The following is a 24,058-nucleotide window of genomic DNA, read 5'->3' on the forward strand; positions in this document are numbered from 1 at the left end:
AGGATATTGAAAAAGGGGAGAAGTTCGGTTTTTATTGCATATATCGACGTTTCAGCCGGATTAGAGCGGTTTTACGTGTACATCTTCCATCGATAATATAAACGGAAAATCAAGAACATTTTAATTAATTCTAATTTAAAACACATTGGTTGTTATCATTTGTATTGGAAACAACATTGTCATATGTCTTTTCTTGGATCTAAATAATACGAAACCTCGCTCTATGATTTGAAGTTAAAATCCTCAAATATGGTTAAAATAGTGACTTTTTTCACGTTTTTCATGTATATTGATATTACGTAAATATATTCATTTTTGCCAATATTTCGGATACTATTTCATGTAGTATCACGATATGTGATTTGGCCTTCAAATATCAGAATTTCTCATAATATTGCATTTTCAAGCAAGTTTTCTTGCATTTGTTTCGTACGAAAAATCATCGATATTTAGCAATATTTTGACTGTTTATCATCTGCCTGTTCCTTCATGTGATTTAAACATAATATCATCGAATTAGGCAATATTTTGACTGTTTTTCCACGTTTTTGTGAATTTTCAGTTATTGTTATTAATTCCATTATATATACGATAAAAATGATACAAACACATAATTGATTAGATAATAACCTTGAATACTTCATTTGCAATCAACCTATTTGTTTCTCGTTAAAATACTGAGTAATGATATTGAAAAGGGAGAAGTTCTGTTTTTATTGCATATATCGACGTTTCAGCCTGGAATAGAGCGGTTTTCGTGTACATCTTCCATCGGTTAATATTACGGAAAATCAGGAACATTTTAGTTAATTCTAATGAAAACACATTGATTTTTATCGTTTGTATTGGAAACAACACTGTCATATGTCTTTTCTTGGATCTAAATAATACGAAACCTCGCTCTATGATTTGAAGTTAAAATCCTCAAATATGGTTAAATAGTGACTTTTTCACGTTTTTCATGTAGATTTGATATTACGTAAATATATTCATTTTTACCAATATTTCGATACTATTTCATGTAGTATCACGATATCAGATTTGGCCTTCAAATCTCAGAATTTCGCATAATATTGCATTTTAAGCAAGTTTTCTTGCATTTTGTTTCGTACGAAAAATCATCGATTTTAGCAATATTTTGACGTTTATCATCCCCTTTTCCTTATGTGATTAAACAAAATATCATCGAATTAGGCCGTTTTTCCACGTTTTTGTGAATTATCAGTTTATTGGTATTAATTCATTATATATACGATAAAAATGATGCAAACACATAATTGATTAGATAATAACCTTAAATACTTCATTTCAATCAACTGTTTGTTTCTCGTTAAAATACTGAATAAGATATTAAAAAGGGGAGAAGTTCTGTTTTTATTGCATATATCGACGTTTTAGCCGGAGTAGAGCGGTTTTCGTGTACATCTTCCATCGGTAATATAACGGAAAATCAGGAACATTTTAGTTAATTCTAATGAAAACACATTGATTTTTATCATTTGTATTGGAAACAACATTGTCATATGTCTTTTCTTGGATCTAAATAATACGAAACCTCGCTCTATGATTTGAAGTTAAAATCCTCAAATATGGTTAAATAGTGACTTTTTTCACGTTTTTCATGTAGATTGATATTACGTAAATATATTCATTTTTGCCAATATTTCGATACTATTTCATGTAGTATCACGATATGTGATTTGACCTTCAAATCTCAGAATTTCGCATAATATTGCATTTTAAGCAAGTTTTCTTGCAATTTTGTTTCGTACGAAAAATCATCGAATTTAGCAATATTTTGACGTTTATCATCTGCTTTTCCTTTATGTGATTTAAACAAAATATCATCGAATTAGGCAATATTTTGCTGTTTTTCCACGTTTTTGTGAATTTTCAGTTTATCCATTATATATACGATAAAAATGATACAAACACATAATTGATTAGATAATAACCTTGAATACTTCATTTTCAATCAATTATTTGTTTCTCGTTAAAATACTGAGTATGATATTGAAAAAGGGAGAAGTTCTGTTTTTATTGCATATATCGACGTTTCAGCCGGAATTAGAGCGGTTTTCGTGTACATCTCCAATCGGTAATATTAACGGAAAATCAGGAACATTTTAGTTAATTCTAATGAAAACACATTGATTTTTATCGTTTGTATTGGAAACAACATTGTCATATGTCTTTTCTTGGATCTAAATAATACGAAACCTCGCTCTATGATTTGAAGTTAAAATCCTCAAATATGGTTATATAGTGACTTTTTTCACGTTTTTCATGTAGTTTGATATCACGTAAATGTATTCATTTTTACCAATATTTCGATACTATTTCATGTCGTATCACGATATGTGATTTGGCTTTCAAATATCAGAATTTCGCATAATATTGCATTTCAAGCAAATTTTCTTGCATTTTATTTCCAACGAAAAATCATCATATTTAGCAATATTTTGATGTTTATCATCCCCTTTTCCTTCATGTGATTTAAACATAATATCATCGAATTAGGCAATATTTTGACGTTTTTCCACGTTTTTGTGAATTTTCAGTTTATTGTTATTAATTCATTAAATATACGATAAAAATGATGCAAACACATAATTGATTAGAAATTAACCTTAAATACTTCATTTTCAATCAACCATTTGTTTCTCGTTAAAATACTGAGTAGGATATTGAAAAGGGGAGAAGTTCTGTTTTTATTGCATATATCGACGTTTCAGCTGGAATAGAGCGGTTTTCGTGTACATCTTCCATCGGTTATATTAACGGAAAATCAGGAACATTTTAGTTAATTCTAATGAAAACACATTGATTTTTATCGTTTGCATTGGAAACAACACTGTCATATGTCTTTTCTTGGATCTAAATAATACGAAACCTCGCTCTATGATTTGAAGTTAAAATCCTCAAATATGGTTAAATAGTGATTTTTTCACGTTTTTCATGTAGATTGATATTACGTAAATATATTCATTTTTGCCAATATTTCGATACTATTTCATGTAGTATCACGATATCAGATTTGGCCTTCAAATCTCAGAATTTCGCATAATATTGCATTTTAAGCAAGTTTTCTTGCATTTTGTTTCGTACGAAAAATCATCGATTTTAGCAATATTTTGACGTTTATCATCCCTTTTCCTTTATGTGATTTAAACAAAATATCATCGAATTAGGCCGTTTTTCCACGTTTTTGTGAATTATCAGTTTATTGGTATTAATTCATTATATATACGATAAAAATGATGCAAACACATAATTGATTAGATAATAACCTTAAATACTTCATTTCAATCAACTGTTTGTTTCTCGTTAAAATACTGAATAAGATATTAAAAAGGGGAGAAGTTCTGTTTTTATTGCATATATCGACGTTTTAGCCGGAGTAGAGCGTTTTTCGTGTACATCTTCCATCGGTAATATAAACGGAAAATCAGGAACATTTTAGTTAATTCTAATGAAAACACATTGATTTTTATCATTTGTATTGGGAAAAACATTGTCATATGTCTTTTTTTGGATCTAAATAATACGAAACCTCGCTCTATGATTTGAAGTTAAAATCCTCAAATATGGTTAAATAGTGACTTTTTTCACCTTTTTCATGTAGTTTGATATTACGTAAATATATTCATTTTTACCAATATTTCGATACAATTTCATGTCGTATCACGATATGTGATTTGGCCTTCAAATATCATGAATTTCGCATAATATTGCATTTTTAAGCAAGTTTTCTTGCAATTTGTTTCGTACGAAAAATCATCGAATTTAGCAATATTTTGGCGTTTATCATCTGCTGTTCCTTTATGTGATTTAAACAAAATATCATCGAATTAGGCCGTTTTTCCACGTTTTTGTGAATTATCAGTTTATTGGTATTAATTCATTATATATACGATAAAAATGATGCAAACACATAATTGAGTAGATAATAACCTTAAATACTTCATTTCAATCAACTATTTGTTTCTCGTTAAAATACTGAGTAACATATTGAAAAGGGGAGAAGTTCTGTTTTTATTGCATATATCGACATTTTAGCCGGAATAGAGCGTTTTTCGTGTACATCTTCCATCGGTAATATAAACGGAAAATCAGGAACATTTTAATTAATTCTAATTTATACACATTGGTTTTTATCATTTGTATTGGAAACAACATTGTCATATGTCTCTTCTTGGATCTAAATAATACGAAACCTCGCTCTATGATTTAAAGTTAAAATCCTTAAATATGGTTAAATAGTGACTTTTTTCACCTTTTTCATGAAGTTTGATATTACGTAAATATATTCATTTTTACCAATATTTCGATACTATTTCATGTCGTATCACGATATGTTATTTGGCCTTCAAATATCAGAATTTCACATAATATTGCATTTTAAGCAAATTTTCTTGCATTTTATTTCGTACGAAAAATCATCAAATTTAGCAATATTTTGATGTTTATCATCCCCTTTTCCTTCATGTGATTTAAACATAATATCATGGAATTAGGATATATTTTGATGTTTTTCCACGTTTTTGTGAATTTTCAGTTTATTGTTATTAATTCATTAAATATACGATAAAAATGATGCAAACACATAATTGATTAGAAATTAATCTTAAATACTTCTTTTTTAATCAACCATTTGTTTCTCGTTAAAATACTGAGTAGGATATTGAAAAGGGGAGAAGTTCGGTTTTTATTGCATATATCGACGTTTCAGCCGGATTAGAGCGGTTTTACGTGTACATCTTCCATCGATAATATAAACGGAAAATCAGGAACATTTTAATTAATTCTAATTTAAACACATTGGTTTTTATCATTTGTATTGGAAACAACATTGTCATATGTCTTTTCTTGGATCTAAATATTAAGAAACCTCGCTCTATGATTTGAAGTTAAAATCCTCAAATATGGTAAAATAGTGACTTTTTTCACGTTTTTCATGTAGATTGATATTACGTAAATATATTCATTTTTGCCAATATTTCGGTACTATTTCATGTAGTATCACGATATGTGATTTGGCCTTCAAATCTCAGAATTTCTCATAATATTGCTTTTTAAACAAGTTTTCTTGCAATTTGTTTCGTACGAAAAATCATCGAATTTAGCAATATTTTGACGTTTATCATCTGCTGTTCCTTTATGTGATTTAAACAAAATATCATCGAATTAGGCAATATTTTGCTGTTTTTCCACGTTTTTGTGAATTTTCAGTTTATCCATTATATATACGATAAAAATGATACAAACACATAATTGATTAGATAATAACCTTGAATACTTCATTTTCAATCAATTATTTGTTTCTCGTTAAAATACTGAGTATGATATTGAAAAAGGGAGAAGTTCTGTTTTTATTGCATATATCGACGTTTCAGCCGGAATAGAGCGGTTTTCGTGTACATCTCCAATCGGTAATATTAACGGAAAATCAGGAACATTTTAGTTAATTCTAATGAAAACACATTGATTTTTATCGTTTGTATTGGAAACAACATTGTCATATGTCTTTTCTTGGATCTAAATAATACGAAACCTCGCTCTATGATTTGAAGTTAAAATCCTCAAATATGGTTATATAGTGACTTTTTTCACGTTTTTCATGTAGTTTGATATCACGTAAATGTATTCATTTTTACCAATATTTCGATACTATTTCATGTCGTATCACGATATGTGATTTGGCTTTCAAATATCAGAATTTCGCATAATATTGCATTTCAAGCAAATTTTCTTGCATTTTATTTCCAACGAAAAATCATCATATTTAGCAATATTTTGATGTTTATCATCCCCTTTTCCTTCATGTGATTTAAACATAATATCATCGAATTAGGCAATATTTTGACGTTTTTCCACGTTTTTGTGAATTTTCAGTTTATTGTTATTAATTCATTAAATATACGATAAAAATGATGCAAACACATAATTGATTAGAAATTAACCTTAAATACTTCATTTTCAATCAACCATTTGTTTCTCGTTAAAATACTGAGTAGGATATTGAAAAGGGGAGAAGTTCTGTTTTTATTGCATATATCGACGTTTCAGCTGGAATAGAGCGGATTTCGTGTACATCTTCCATCGGTTATATTAACGGAAAATCAGGAACATTTTAGTTAATTCTAATGAAAACACATTGATTTTTATCGTTTGCATTGGAAACAACACTGTCATATGTCTTTTCTTGGATCTAAATAATACGAAACCTCGCTCTATGATTTGGAGTTAAAATCCTCAAATATGGTTAAATAGTGATTTTTTCACGTTTTTCATGTAGATTGATATTACGTAAATATATTCATTTTTGCCAATATTTCGATACTATTTCATGTAGTATCACGATATCAGATTTGGCCTTCAAATCTCAGAATTTCGCATAATATTGCATTTTAAGCAAGTTTTCTTGCATTTTGTTTCGTACGAAAAATCATCGATTTTAGCAATATTTTGACGTTTATCATCCCCTTTTCCATTATGTGATTTAAACAAAATATCATCGAATTAGGCCGTTTTTCCACGTTTTTGTGAATTATCAGTTTATTGGTATTAATTCATTATATATACGATAAAAATGATGCAAACACATAATTGATTAGATAATAACCTTAAATACTTCATTTCAATCAACTGTTTGTTTCTCGTTAAAATACTGAATAAGATATTAAAAAGGGGAGAAGTTCTGTTTTTATTGCATATATCGACGTTTTAGCCGGAGTAGAGCGTTTTTCGTGTACATCTTCCATCGGTAATATAAACGGAAAATCAGGAACATTTTAGTTAATTCTAATGAAAACACATTGATTTTTATCATTTGTATTGGGAAAAACATTGTCATATGTCTTTTTTTGGATCTAAATAATACGAAACCTCGCTCTATGATTTGAAGTTAAAATCCTCAAATATGGTTAAATAGTGACTTTTTTCACCTTTTTCATGTAGTTTGATATTACGTAAATATATTCATTTTTACCAATATTTCGATACTATTTCATGTCGTATCACGATATGTGATTTGGCCTTCAAATATCAGAATTTCGCATAATATTGCATTTTAAGCAAATTTTCTTGCATTTTATTTCGTACGAAAAATTATCAAATTTAGCAATAATTTGATGTTTATCATCCCCTTTTCCTTCATGTGATTTAAACATAATATCATCGAATTAGGCAATATTTTGATGTTTTTCCACGTTTTTGTGAATTTTCAGTTAATTGTTATTAATTCATTATTAATTATTAATTAATTCAATATATTAATTCATAATTCATTGTTATTAATACGATAAAAATGATGCAAACACATAATTGATTAGTAATTAACCTTAAAACTTCTTTTTCAAACCATTTGTTTCTCGTTAAAATACTGAGTAGGCTATTGAAAAGGGGAGAAGTTCGGTTTTTATTGCATATATATACGTTTCAGCCGGATTAGAGCGGTTTTACGTGTACATCTTCCATCGATAATATAAACGGAAAATCAAGAACATTTAAATTAATTCTAATTTAAACACATTGGTTTTTATCATTTGTATTCGAAACAACATTGTCATATGTCTTTTCTTGGATCTAAATAATACGAAACCTCGCTCTATGATTTGAAGATAAAATCCTCAAATATGGTAAAATAGTGACTTTTTTCACGTTTTTCATGTATATTGATATTACGTAAATATATTCATTTTTGCCAATATTTCGGTACTATTTCATGTAGTATCACGATATGTGATTTGGCCTTCAAATCTCAGAATTTCTCATAATATTGCTTTTTAAGCAAGTTTTCTTGCAATTTGTTTCGTACGAAAAATCATCGAATTTAGCAATATTTTGACGTTTATCATCTGCTGTTCCTTTATGTGATTTAAACAAAATATCATCGAATTAGGCAATATTTTGCTGTTTTTCCACGTTTTTGTGAATTTTCAGTTTATCCATTATATATACGATAAAAAAGATACAAACACATAATTGATTAGATAATAACCTTGAATACTTCATTTTCAATCAATTATTTGTTTCTCGTTAAAATACTGAGAATGATATTGAAAAAGGGAGAAGTTCTGTTTTTATTGCATATATCGACGTTTCAGCCGGAATAGAGCGGTTTTCGTGTACATCTTCAATCGGTAATATTAACGGAAAATCAGGAACATTTTAGTTAATTCTAATGAAAACACATTGATTTTTATCGTTTGTATTGGAAACAACATTGTCAAATGTCTTTTCTTGGATCTAAATAATACGAAACCTCGCTCTATGATTTGAAGTTAAAATCCTCAAATATGGTTAAATAGTGACTTTTTCACGTTTTTCATGTAGTTTGATATCACGTAAATGTATTCATTTTTACCAATATTTTGATACTATTTCATGTCGTATCACGATATGTGATTTGCCCTTCAAATATCAGAATTTCGAATAATATTGCATTTCAAGCAAATTTTCTTGCATTTTATTTCCAACGAAAAATCATCATATTTAGCAATATTTTGATGTTTATCATCCCCTTTTCCTTCATGTGACTTAAACATAATATCATCGAATTAGGCAATATTTTGACGTTTTTCCACGTTTTTGTGAATTTTCAGTTTATTGTTATTAATTCATTAAATATACGATAAAAATGATGCAAACACATAATTGATTAGAAATTACCCTTAAATACTTCATTTTCAATCAACCATTTGTTTCTCGTTAAAATACTGAGTAGGATATTGAAAAGGGGAGAAGTTCTGTTTTTATTGCATATATCGACGTTTCAGCTGGAATATAGCGGTTTTCGTGTACATCTTCCATCGGTTATATTAACGGAAAATCAGGAACATTTTAGTTAATTCTAATGAAAACACATTGATTTTTATCGTTTGCATTGGAAACAACACTGTCATATGTCTTTTCTTGGATCTAAATAATACGAAACCTCGCTCTATGATTTGAAGTTAAAATCCTCAAATATGGTTAAATAGTGATTTTTTCACGTTTTTCATGTAGATTGATATTACGTAAATATATTCCTTTTTGCCAATATTTCGATACTATTTCATGTAGTATCACGATATCAGATTTGGCCTTCAAATCTCAGAATTTCGCATAATATTGCATTTTAAGCAAGTTTTCTTGCATTTTGTTTCGTACGAAAAATCATCGATTTTAGCAATATTTTGACGTTTATCATCCCCTTTTCCTTTATGTGATTTAAACAAAATATCATCGAATTAGGCCGTTTTTCCACGTTTTTGTGAATTATCAGTTTATTGGTATTAATTCATTATATATACGATAAAAATGATGCAAACACATAATTGATTAGATAATAACCTTAAATACTTCATTTCAATCAACTGTTTGTTTCGCGTTAAAATACTGAGTAAGATATTGAAAAGGGGAGAAGTTCTGTTTTTATTGCATATATCGACGTTTTAGCCGGAGTAGAGCGTTTTTCGTGTACATCTTCCATCGGTAATATAAACGGAAAATCAGGAACATTTTAGTTAATTCTAATGAAAACACATTGATTTTTATCATTTGTATTGGGAAAAACATTGTCATATGTCTTTTTTTGGATCTAAATAATACGAAACCTCGCTCTATGATTTGAAGTTAAAATCCTCAAATATGGTTAAATAGTGACTTTTTTCACCTTTTTCATGTAGTTTGATATTACGTAAATATATTCATTTTTACCAATATTTCGATACTATTTCATGTCGTATCACGATATGTGATTTGGCCTTCAAATATCAGAATTTCGCATTATATTGCATTTTAAGCAAATTTTCTTGCATTTTATTTCGTACGAAAAATCATCAAATTTAGCAATAATTTGATGTTTATCATCCCCTTTTCCTTCATGTGATTTAAACATAATATCATCGAATTAGGCAATATTTTGATGTTTTTCCACGTTTTTGTGAATTTTCAGTTAATTGTTATTAATTCATTAAATATACGATAAAAATGATGCAAACACATAATTGATTAGTAATTAACCTTAAAACTTCTTTTTCAAACCATTTGTTTCTCGTTAAAATACTGAGTAGGATATTGAAAAGGGGAGAAGTTCGGTTTTTATTGCATATATCGACGTTTCAGCCGGATTAGAGCGGTTTTACGTGTACATCTTCCATCGATAATATAAACGGAAAATCAAGAACATTTTAATTAATTCTAATTTAAACACATTGGTTGTTATCATTTGTATTGGAAACAACATTGTCATATGTCTTTTCTTGGATCTAAATAATACGAAACCTCGCTCTATGATTTGAAGTTAAAATCCTCAAATATGGTAAAATAGTGACTTTTTTCACGTTTTTCATGTATATTGATATTACGTAAATATATTCATTTTTGCCAATATTTCGGTACTATTTCATGTAGTATCACGATATGTGATTTGGCCTTCAAATCTCAGAATTTCTCATAATATTGCTTTTTAAGCAAGTTTTCTTGCAATTTGTTTCGTACGAAAAATCATCGAATTTAGCAATATTTTGACGTTTATCATCTGCTGTTCCTTTATGTGATTTAAACAAAATATCATCGAATTAGGCAATATTTTGCTGTTTTTCCACGTTTTTGTGAATTTTCAGTTTATCCATTATATATACGATAAAAAAGATACAAACACATAATTGATTAGATAATAACCTTGAATACTTCATTTGCAATCAATTATTTGTTTCTCGTTAAAATACTGAGAATGATATTGAAAAAGGGAGAAGTTCTGTTTTTATTGCATATATCGACGTTTCAGCCGGAATAGAGCGGTTTTCGTGTACATCTTCAATCGGTAATATTTACGGAAAATCAGGAACATTTTAGTTAATTCTAATGAAAACACATTGATTTTTATCGTTTGTATTGGAAACAACATTGTCATATGTCTTTTCTTGGATCTAAATAATACGAAACCTCGCTCTATGATTTGAAGTTAAAATCCTCAAATATGGTTAAATAGTGACTTTTTCACGTTTTTCATGTAGTTTGATATCACGTAAATGTATTCATTTTTACCAATATTTCGATACTATTTCATGTCGTATCACGATATGTGATTTGCCCTTCAAATATCAGAATTTCGAATAATATTGCATTTCAAGCAAATTTTCTTGCATTTTATTTCCAACGAAAAATCATCATATTTAGCAATATTTTGATGTTTATCATCCCCTTTTCCTTCATGTGACTTAAACATAATATCATCGAATTAGGCAATATTTTGACGTTTTTCCACGTTTTTGTGAATTTTCAGTTTATTGTTATTAATTCATTAAATATACGATAAAAATGATGCAAACACATAATTAATTAGAAATTACCCTTAAATACTTCATTTTCAATCAACCATTTGTTTCTCGTTAAAATACTGAGTAGGATATTGAAAAGGGGAGAAGTTCTGTTTTTATTGCATATATCGACGTTTTAGCTGGAATAGAGCGGTTTTCGTGTACATCTTCCATCGGTTATATTAACGGAAAATCAGGAACATTTTAGTTAATTCTAATGAAAACACATTGATTTTTATCGTTTGCATTGGAAACAACACTGTCATATGTCTTTTCTTGGATCTAAATAATACGAAACCTCGCTCTATGATTTGAAGTTAAAATCCTCAAATATGGTTAAATAGTGATTTTTTCACGTTTTTCATGTAGATTGATATTACGTAAATATATTCCTTTTTGCCAATATTTCGATACTATTTCATGTAGTATCACGATATCAGATTTGGCCTTCAAATCTCAGAATTTCGCATAATATTGCATTTTAAGCAAGTTTTCTTGCATTTTGTTTCGTACGAAAAATCATCGATTTTAGCAATATTTTGACGTTTATCATCCCCTTTTCCTTTATGTGATTTAAACAAAATATCATCGAATTAGGCCGTTTTTCCACGTTTTTGTGAATTATCAGTTTATTGGTATTAATTCATTATATATACGATAAAAATGATGCAAACACATAATTGATTAGATAATAACCTTAAATACTTCATTTCAATCAACTGTTTGTTTCTCGGTAAAATACTGAGTAAGATATTGAAAAGGGGAGAAGTTCTGTTTTTATTGCATATATCGACGTTTTAGCCGGAGTAGAGCGTTTTTCGTGTACATCTTCCATCGGTAATATAAACGGAAAATCAGGAACATTTTAGTTAATTCTAATGAAAACACATTGATTTTTATCATTTGTATTGGGAAAAACATTGTCATATGTCTTTTTTTGGATCTAAATAATACGAAACCTCGCTCTATGATTTGAAGTTAAAATCCTCAAATATGGTTAAATAGTGACTTTTTTCACCTTTTTCATGTAGTTTGATATTACGTAAATATATTCATTTTTACCAATATTTCGATACTATTTCATGTCGTATCACGATATGTGATTTGGCCTTCATATATCAGAATTTCGCATAATATTGCATTTTAAGCAAATTTTCTTGCATTTTATTTCGTACGAAAAATCATCAAATTTATCAATAATTTGATGTTTATCATCCCCTTTTCCTTCATGTGATTTAAACATAATATCATCGAATTAGGCAATATTTTGATGTTTTTCCACGTTTTTGTGAATTTTCAGTTAATTGTTATTAATTCATTAAATATACGATAAAAATGATGCAAACACATAATTGATTAGTAATTAACCTTAAAACTTCTTTTTCTATCAACCATTTGTTTCTCGTTAAAATACTGAGTAGGATATTGAAAAGGGGAGAAGTTCGGTTTTTATTGCATATATCGACGTTTCAGCCGGATTAGAGCGGTTTTACGTGTACATCTTCCATCGATAATATAAACGGAAAATCAGGAACATTTTAATTAATTCTAATTTAAACACATTGGTTTTTATCATTTGTATTGGAAACAACATTGTCATATGTCTTTTCTTGGATCTAAATAATACGAAACCTCGCTCTATGATTTGAAGTTAAAATCCTCAAATTTGGTAAAATAGTGACTTTTTTCACGTTTTTCATGTATATTGATATTACGTAAATATATTCATTTTTGCCAATATTTCGGTACTATTTCATGTAGTATCACGATATGTGATTTGGCCTTCAAATCTCAGAATTTCTCATAATATTGCTTTTTAAGCAAGTTTTCTTGCAATTTGTTTCGTACGAAAAATCATCGAATTTAGCAATATTTTGGCGTTTATCATCTGCTGTTCCTTTATGTGATTTAAACAAAATATCATCGAATTAGGCCGTTTTTCCACGTTTTTGTGAATTATCAGTTTATTGGTATTAATTCATTATATATACGATAAAAATGATGCAAACACATAATTGATTAGATAATAACCTTAAATACTTCATTTCAATCAACTATTTGTTTCTCGTTAAAATACTGAGTAAGATATTGAAAAGGGGAGAAGTTCTGTTTTTATTGCATATATATCGACATTTTAGCCGGAATAGAGCGTTTTTCGTGTACATCTTCCATCGGTAATATAAACGGAAAATCAGGAACATTTTAATTAATTATAATTTATACACATTGGTTTTTATCATTTGTATTGGAAACAACATTGTCATATGTCTCTTCTTGGATCTAAATAATACGAAACCTCGCTCTATGATTTAAAGTTAAAATCCTCAAATATGGTTAAATAGTGACTTTTTTCACGTTTTTCATGTAGTTTGATATTTCGTAAATATATTCATTTTTACCAATATTTTGATACTATTTCATGTAGTATCACGATATGTGATTTGGCCTTCAAATCTCAGAATTTCGCATAATATTGCATTTTAAGCAAGTTTTTTTGCATTTTGTTTCGTACGAAAAATCATCGAATTTAGCAATATTTTGACGTTTATCATCCCCTTTTCCTTTATGTGATTTAAACAAAATATCATCGAATTAGGCCGTTTTTCCACGTTTTTGTGAATTATCAGTTTATTGGTATTAATTCATTATATATACGATAAAAATGATGCAAACACATAATTGATTAGATAATAACCTTAAATACTTCATTTCAATCAACTATTTGTTTCTCGTTAAAATACTGAGTAAGATATTGAAAAGGGGAGAAGTTCTGTTTTTATTGCATATATCGACATTTTAGCCGGAGTAGAGCGTTTTTCGTGTACATCTTCCATCGGTAATATAAACGGAAAATCAGGAACATTTTAGTTAATTCTAATGAAAATACATTGGTTTTTATCATTTGTATTGGAAACAACATTGTCATATGTCTTTTCTTGGATCTAAATAATACGAAACCTCGCTCTATAATTTGAAGTTAAAATCCTCAAATATGGTTAAATAGTGACTTTTTTCACCTTTTTCATGAAGTTTGATATTACGAAAATATATTCATTTTTACCAATATTTCGATACTATTTCATGTCGTATCACGATATGTTATTTGGCCTTCAAATATCAGAATTTCACATAATATTGCATTTTAAGCAAATTTTCTTGCATTTTATTTCGTACGAAAAATCATCAAATTTAGCAATATTTTGATGTTTATCATCCCCTTTTCCTTCATGTGATTTAAACATAATATCATGGAATTAGGATATATTTTGATGTTTTTCCACGTTTTTGTGAATTTTCAGTTTATTGTTATTAATTCATTAAATATACGATAAAAATGATGCAAACACATAATTGATTAGAAATTAATCTTAAATACTTCTTTTTTAATCAACCATTTGTTTCTCGTTAAAATACTGAGTAGGATATTGAAAAGGGGAGAAGTTCGGTTTTTATTGCATATATCGACGTTTCAGCCGGATTAGAGCGGTTTTACGTGTACATCTTCCATCGATAATATAAACGGAAAATCAGGAACATTTTAATTAATTCTAATATAAACACATTGGTTTTTATCATTTGTATTGGAAACAACATTGTCATATGTCTTTTCTTGGATCTAAATAATAAGAAACCTCGCTCTATGATTTGAAGTTAAAATCCTCAAATATGGTAAAATAGTGACTTTTTTCACGTTTTTCATGTAGATTGATATTACGTAAATATATTCATTTTTGCCAATATTTCGGTACTATTTCATGTAGTATCACGATATGTGATTTGGCCTTCAAATCTCAGAATTTCTCATAATATTGCTTTTTAAACAAGTTTTCTTGCAATTTGTTTCGTACGAAAAATCATCGAATTTAGCAATATTTTGACGTTTATCATCTGCTGTTCCTTTATGTGATTTAAACAAAATATCATCGAATTAGGCAATATTTTGCTGTTTTTCCACGTTTTTGTGAATTTTCAGTTTATCCATTATATATACGATAAAAATGATACAAACACATAATTGATTAGATAATAACCTTGAATACTTCATTTTCAATCAATTATTTGTTACTCGTTAAAATACTGAGTATGATATTGAAAAAGGGAGAAGTTCTGTTTTTATTGCATATATCGACGTTTCAGCCGGAATAGAGCGGTTTTCGTGTACATCTCCAATCGGTAATATTAACGGAAAATCAGGAACATTTTAGTTAATTCTAATGAAAACACATTGATTTTTATCGTTTGTATTGGAAACAACATTGTCATATGTCTTTTCTTGGATCTAAATAATACGAAACCTCGCTCTATGATTTGAAGTTAAAATCCTCAAATATGGTTATATAGTGACTTTTTTCACGTTTTTCATGTAGTTTGATATCACGTAAATGTATTCATTTTTACCAATATTTCGATACTATTTCATGTCGTATCACGATATGTGATTTGGCCTTCAAATATCAGAATTTCGCATAATATTGCATTTCAAGCAAATTTTCTTGCATTTTATTTCCAACGAAAAATCATCATATTTAGCAATATTTTGATGTTTATCATCCCCTTTTCCTTCATGTGATTTAAACATAATATCATCGAATTAGGCAATATTTTGACGTTTTTCCACGTTTTTGTGAATTTTCATTTTATTGTTATTAATTCATTAAATATACGATAAAAATGATGCAAACACATAATTGATTAGAAATTAACCTTAAATACTTCATTTTCAATCAACCATTTGTTTCTCGTTAAAATACTGAGTAGGATATTGAAAAGGGGAGAAGTTCTGTTTTTATTGCATATATCGACGTTTCAGCTGGAATAGAGCGGTTTTCGTGTACATCTTCCATCGGTTATATTAACGGAAAATCAGGAACATTTTAGTTAATTCTAATGAAAACACATTGATTTTTATCGTTTGTATTGGAAACAACACTGTCATATGTCTTTTCTTGGATCTAAATAATACGAAACCTCGCTCTATGATTTGAAGTTAAAATCCTCAAATATGGTTAAATAGTGATTTTTTCACGTTTTTCATGTAGATTGATATTACGTAAATATATTCATTTTTGCCAATATTTCGATACTATTTCATGTAGTATCACGATATCAGATTTGGCCTTCAAATCTCAGAATTTCGCATAATATTGCATTTTAAGCAAGTTTTCTTGCATTTTGTTTCGTACGAAAAATCATCGATTTTAGCAATATTTTGACGTTTATCATCCCCTTTTCCTTTATGTGATTTAAACAAAATATCATCGAATTAGGCCGTTTTTCCACGTTTTTGTGAATTATCAGTTTATTGGTATTAATTCATTATATATACGATAAAAATGATGCAAACACATAATTGATAAGATAATAACCTTAAATACTTCATTTCAATCAACTGTTTGTTTCTCGTTAAAATACTGAATAAGATATTAAAAAGGGGAGAAGTTCTGTTTTTATTGCATATATCGACGTTTTAGCCGGAGTAGAGCGTTTTTCGTGTACATCTTCCATCGGTAATATAAACGGAAAATCAGGAACATTTTAGTTAATTCTAATGAAAACACATTGATTTTTATCATTTGTATTGGGAAAAACATTGTCATATGTCTTTTTTTGGATCTAAATAATACGAAACCTCGCTCTATGATTTGAAGTTAAAATCCTCAAATATGGTTAAATAGTGACTTTTTTCACCTTTTTCATGTAGTTTGATATTACGTAAATATATTCATTTTTACCAATATTTCGATACTATTTCATGTCGTATCACGATATGTGATTTGGCCTTCAAATATCAGAATTTCGCATAATATTGCATTTTAAGCAAATTTTCTTGCATTTTATTTCGTACGAAAAATCATCAAATTTAGCAATAATTTGATGTTTATCATCCCCTTTTCCTTCATGTGATTTAAACATAATATCATCGAATTAGGCAATATTTTGATAATTTTTCACGTTTTTGTGAATTTTCAGTTAATTGTTATTAATTCATTAAATATACGATAAAAATGATGCAAACACATAATTGATTAGTAATTAACCTTAAAACTTCTTTTTCAAACCATTTGTTTCTCGTTAAAATACTGAGTAGGATATTGAAAAGGGGAGAAGTTCGGTTTTTATTGCATATATCGACGTTTCAGCCGGATTAGAGCGGTTTTACGTGTACATCTTCCATCGATAATATAAACGGAAAATCAGGAACATTTTAATTAATTCTAATTTAAACACATTGGTTTTTATCATTTGTATTGGAAACAACATTGTCATATGTCTTTTCTTGGATCTAAATAATACGAAACCTCGCTCTATGATTTGAAGTTAAAATCCTCAAATATGGTAAAATAGTGACTTTTTTCACGTTTTTCATGTATATTGATATTACGTAAATATATTCATTTTTGCCAATATTTCGGTACTATTTCATGTAGTATCACGATATGTGATTTGGCCTTCAAATCTCAGAATTTCTCATAATATTGCTTTTTAAGCAAGTTTTCTTGCAATTTGTTTCGTACGAAAAATCATCGAATTTAGCAATATTTTGACGTTTATCATCTGCTGTTCCTTTATGTGATTTAAACAAAATATCATCGAATTAGGCAATATTTTGCTGTTTTTCCACGTTTTTGTGAATTTTCAGTTTATCCATTATATATACGATAAAAAAGATACAAACACATAATTGATTAGATAATAACCTTGAATACTTCATTTTCAATCAATTATTTGTTTCTCGTTAAAATACTGAGTATGATATTGAAAAAGGGAGAAGTTCTGTTTTTATTGCATATATCGACGTTTCAGCCGGAATAGAGCGGTTTTCGTGTACATCTTCAATCGGTAATATTAACGGAAAATCAGGAACATTTTAGTTAATTCTAATGAAAACACATTGATTTTTATCGTTTGTATTGGAAACAACATTGTCATATGTCTTTTCTTGGATCTAAATAATACGAAACCTCGCTTTATGATTTGAAGTTAAAATCCTCAAATATGGTTAAATAGTGACTTTTTCACGTTCTTCATGTAGTTTGATATCACGTAAATGTATTCATTTTTACCAATATTTCGATACTATTTCATGTCGTATCACGATATGTGATTTGCCCTTCAAATATCAGAATTTCGCATAATATTGCATTTCAAGCAAATTTTCTTGCATTTTATTTCCAACGAAAAATCATCATATATAGCAATATTTTGATGTTTATCATCCCCTTTTCCTTCATGTGATTTAAACATAATATCATCGAATTAGGCAATATTTTGACGTTTTTCCACGTTTTTGTGAATTTTCAGTTTATTGTTATTAATTCATTAAATATACGATAAAAATTATGCAAACACATAATTGATTAGAAATTACCCTTAAATACTTCATTTTCAATCAACCATTTGTTTCTCGTTAAAATACTGAGTAGGATATTGAAAAGGGGAGAAGTTCTGTTTTTATTGCATATATCGACGTTTCAGCTGGAATAGAGCGGTTTTCGTGTACATCTTCCATCGGTTATATTAACGGAAAATCAGGAACATTTTAGTTAATTCTAATGAAAACACATTGATTTTTATCGTTTGCATTGGAAACAACACTGTCATATGTCTTTTCTTGGATCTAAATAATACGAAACCTCGCTCTATGATTTGAAGTTAAAATCCTCAAATATGGTTAAATAGTGATTTTTTCACGTTTTTCATGTAGATTGATATTACGTAAATATATTCATTTTTGCCAATATTTCGATACTATTTCATGTAGTATCACGATATCAGATTTGGCCTTCAAATCTCAGAATTTTGCAAAATATTGCATTTTAAGCAAGTTTTCTTGCATTTTGTTTCGTACGAAAAATCATCGATTTTAGCAATATTTTGACGTTTATCATCCCCTTTTCCTTTATGTGATTTAAACAAAATATCATCGAATTAGGCCGTTTTTCCACGTTTTTGTGAATTATCAGTTTATTGGTATTAATTCATTATATATACGATAAAAATGATGCAAACACATAATTGATTAGATAATAACCTTAAATACTTCATTTCAATCAACTGTTTGTTTCTCGTTAAAATACTGAGTAAGATATTGAAAAGGGGAGAAGTTCTGTTTTTATTGCATTTATCGACGTTTTAGCCGGAGTAGAGCGTTTTTCGTGTACATCTTCCATCGGTAATATAAACGGAAAATCAGGAACATTTTAGTTAATTCTAATGAAAACACATTGATTTTTATCATTTGTATTGGGAAAAACATTGTCATATGTCTTTTTTTGGATCTAAATAATACGAAACCTCGCTCTATGATTTGAAGTTAAAATCCTCAAATATGGTTAAATAGTGACTTTTTTCACCTTTTTCATGTAGTTTGATATTACGTAAATATATTCATTTTTACCAATATTTCGATACTATTTCATGTCGTATCACGATATGTGATTTGGCCTTCAAATATCAGAATTTCGCATAATATTGCATTTTAAGCAAATTTTCTTGCATTTTATTTCGTACGAAAAATCATCAAATTTATCAATAATTTGATGTTTATCATCCCCTTTTCCTTCATGTGATTTAAACATAATATCATCGAATTAGGCAATATTTTGATGTTTTTCCACGTTTTTGTGAATTTTCAGTTAATTGTTATTAATTCATTAAATATACGATAAAAATGATGCAAACACATAATTGATTAGTAATTAACCTTAAAACTTCTTTTTCTATCAACCATTTGTTTCTCGTTAAAATACTGAGTAGGATATTGAAAAGGGGAGAAGTTCGGTTTTTATTGCATATATCGACGTTTCAGCCGGATTAGAGCGGTTTTACGTGTACATCTTCCATCGATAATATAAACGGAAAATCAGGAACATTTTAATTAATTCTAATTTAAACACATTGGTTTTTATCATTTGTATTGGAAACAACATTGTCATATGTCTTTTCTTGGATCTAAATAATACGAAACCTCGCTCTATGATTTGAAGTTAAAATCCTCAAATATGGTAAAATAGTGACTTTTTTCACGTTTTTCATGTATATTGATATTACGTAAATATATTCATTTTGCCAATATTTCGGTACTATTTCATGTAGTATCACGATATGTGATTTGGCCTTCAAATCTCAGAATTTCTCATAATATTACTTTTTAAGCAAGATTTCTTGCAATTTGTTTCGTACGAAAAATCATCGAATTTAGCAATATTTTGACGTTTATCATCTGCTGTTCCTTTATGTGATTTAAACAAAATATAATCGAATTAGGCAATATTTTGCTGTTTTTCCACGTTTTTGTGAATTTTCAGTTTATTGGTATTAATTCATTATATATACGATAAAAATGATACAAACACATAATTGATTAGATAATAACCTTCAATACTTCATTTTCAATCAATTATTTGTTTCTCGTTAAAATACTGAGTATGATATTGAAAAAGGGAGAAGTTTGGTTTTTATTGCATATATCGACGTTTCAGCCGGATTAGAGCGGTTTTACGTGTACATCTTCCATCGGTAATATAAACGGAAAATCAGGAACATTTTAATTAATTCTAATTTAAACACATTGGTTTTTATCATTTGTATTGGAAACAACATTGTCATATGTCTTTTCTTGGATCTAAATAATACGAAACCTCGCTCTATGATTTGAAGTTAAAATCCTCAAATATGGTAAAATAGGGACTTTTTTAACGTTTTTCATGTATTTTGATATTACGTAAATATATTCATTTTTACCAATATTTCGATACTATTTCATGTAGTATCACGATATGTGATTTGGCCTTCAAATCTCAGAATTTCGCATAATATTGCATTTTAAGCAAGTTTTTTTGCATTTTGTTTCGTACGAAAAATCATCGAATTTAGCAATATTTTGACGTTTATCATCCAATTTTCCTTTATGTGATTTAAACAAAATATCATCGAATTAGGCAATATTTTGCCGTTTTTCCACGTTTTTGTGAATTATCAGTTTATTGGTATTAATTCATTATATATACGATAAAAATGATGCAAACACATAATTGATTAGATAATAACCTTAAATACTTCATTTCAATCAACTATTTGTTTCTCGTTAAAATACTGAGTAAGATATTGAAAAGAGGAGAAGTTCTGTTTTTATTGCATATATCGACATTTTAGCCGGAGTAGAGCGTTTTTCGTGTACATCTTCCATCGGTAATATAAACGGAAAATCAGGAACATTCTAGTTAACTCTAATGAAAACACATTGGTTTTTATCATTTGTATTGGAAACAACATTGTCATATGTCTTTTCTTGGATCTAAATAATACGAAACCTCGCTCTATGATTTGAAGTTAAAATCCTCAAATATGGTTAAATAGTGACTTTTTTCACCTTTTTCATGAAGTTTGATATTACGTAAATATATTCATTTTTACCAATATTTCGATACTATTTCATGTCGTATCACGATATGTGATTTGGCCTTCAAATATCAGAATTTCGCATAATATTGCATTTCAAGCAAATTTTCTTGCATTTTATTTTGTACGAAAAATCATCAAATTTAGCAATATTTTGATGTTTATCATCCCCTTTTCCTTTATGTTATTTAAACATAATATCATCGAATTAGGCAATATTTTGACGTTTTTCCACGTTTTTGTGAATTTTCAGTTTATTGTTATTAATTCATTAAATATACGATAAAAATTATGCAAACACATAATTGATTAGAAATTACCCTTAAATACTTCATTTTCAATCAACCATTTGTTTCTCGTTAAAATACTGAGTAGGATATTGAAAAGGGGAGAAGTTCTGTTTTTATTGCATATATCGACGTTTCAGCTGGAATAGAGCGGTTTTCGTGTACATCTTCCATCGGTTATATTAACGGAAAATCAGGAACATTTTAGTTAATTCTAATGAAAACACATTGATTTTTATCGTTTGCATTGGAAACAACACTGTCATATGTCTTTTCTTGGATCTAAATAATACGAAACCTCGCTCTATGATTTGAAGTTAAAATCCTCAAATATGGTTAAATAGTGATTTTTTCACGTTTTTCATGTAGATTGATATTACGTAAATATATTCATTTTTGCCAATATTTCGATACTATTTCATGTAGTATCACGATATCAGATTTGGCCTTCAAATCTCAGAATTTTGCAAAATATTGCATTTTAAGCAAGTTTTCTTGCATTTTGTTTCGTACGAAAAATCATCGATTTTAGCAATATTTTGACGTTTATCATCCCCTTTTCCTTTATGTGATTTAAACAAAATATCATCGAATTAGGCCGTTTTTCCACGTTTTTGTGAATTATCAGTTTATTGGTATTAATTCATTATATATACGATAAAAATGATGCAAACACATAATTGATTAGATAATAACCTTAAATACTTCATTTCAATCAACTGTTTGTTTCTCGTTAAAATACTGAGTAAGATATTGAAAAGGGGAGAAGTTCTGTTTTTATTGCATTTATCGACGTTTTAGCCGGAGTAGAGCGTTTTTCGTGTACATCTTCCATCGGTAATATAAACGGAAAATCAGGAACATTTTAGTTAATTCTAATGAAAACACATTGATTTTTATCATTTGTATTGGGAAAAACATTGTCATATGTCTTTTTTTGGATCTAAATAATACGAAACCTCGCTCTATGATTTGAAGTTAAAATCCTCAAATATGGTTAAATAGTGACTTTTTTCACCTTTTTCATGTAGTTTGATATTACGTAAATATATTCATTTTTACCAATATTTCGATACTATTTCATGTCGTATCACGATATGTGATTTGGCCTTCAAATATCAGAATTTCGCATAATATTGCATTTTAAGCAAATTTTCTTGCATTTTATTTCGTACGAAAAATCATCAAATTTATCAATAATTTGATGTTTATCATCCCCTTTTCCTTCATGTGATTTAAACATAATATCATCGAATTAGGCAATATTTTGATGTTTTTCCACGTTTTTGTGAATTTTCAGTTAATTGTTATTAATTCATTAAATATACGATAAAAATGATGCAAACACATAATTGATTAGTAATTAACCTTAAAACTTCTTTTTCTATCAACCATTTGTTTCTCGTTAAAATACTGAGTAGGATATTGAAAAGGGGAGAAGTTCGGTTTTTATTGCATATATCGACGTTTCAGCCGGATTAGAGCGGTTTTACGTGTACATCTTCCATCGATAATATAAACGGAAAATCAGGAACATTTTAATTAATTCTAATTTAAACACATTGGTTTTTATCATTTGTATTGGAAACAACATTGTCATATGTCTTTTCTTGGATCTAAATAATACGAAACCTCGCTCTATGATTTGAAGTTAAAATCCTCAAATATGGTAAAATAGTGACTTTTTTCACGTTTTTCATGTATATTGATATTACGTAAATATATTCATTTTGCCAATATTTCGGTACTATTTCATGTAGTATCACGATATGTGATTTGGCCTTCAAATCTCAGAATTTCTCATAATATTACTTTTTAAGCAAGATTTCTTGCAATTTGTTTCGTACGAAAAATCATCGAATTTAGCAATATTTTGACGTTTATCATCTGCTGTTCCTTTATGTGATTTAAACAAAATATAATCGAATTAGGCAATATTTTGCTGTTTTTCCACGTTTTTGTGAATTTTCAGTTTATTGGTATTAATTCATTATATATACGATAAAAATGATACAAACACATAATTGATTAGATAATAACCTTCAATACTTCATTTTCAATCAA

This window comes from Procambarus clarkii, unplaced genomic scaffold (assembly GCF_040958095.1).
Source record: "Procambarus clarkii isolate CNS0578487 unplaced genomic scaffold, FALCON_Pclarkii_2.0 HiC_scaffold_98, whole genome shotgun sequence".
Classification (NCBI taxonomy): Eukaryota; Metazoa; Arthropoda; class Malacostraca; order Decapoda; family Cambaridae; genus Procambarus; species Procambarus clarkii.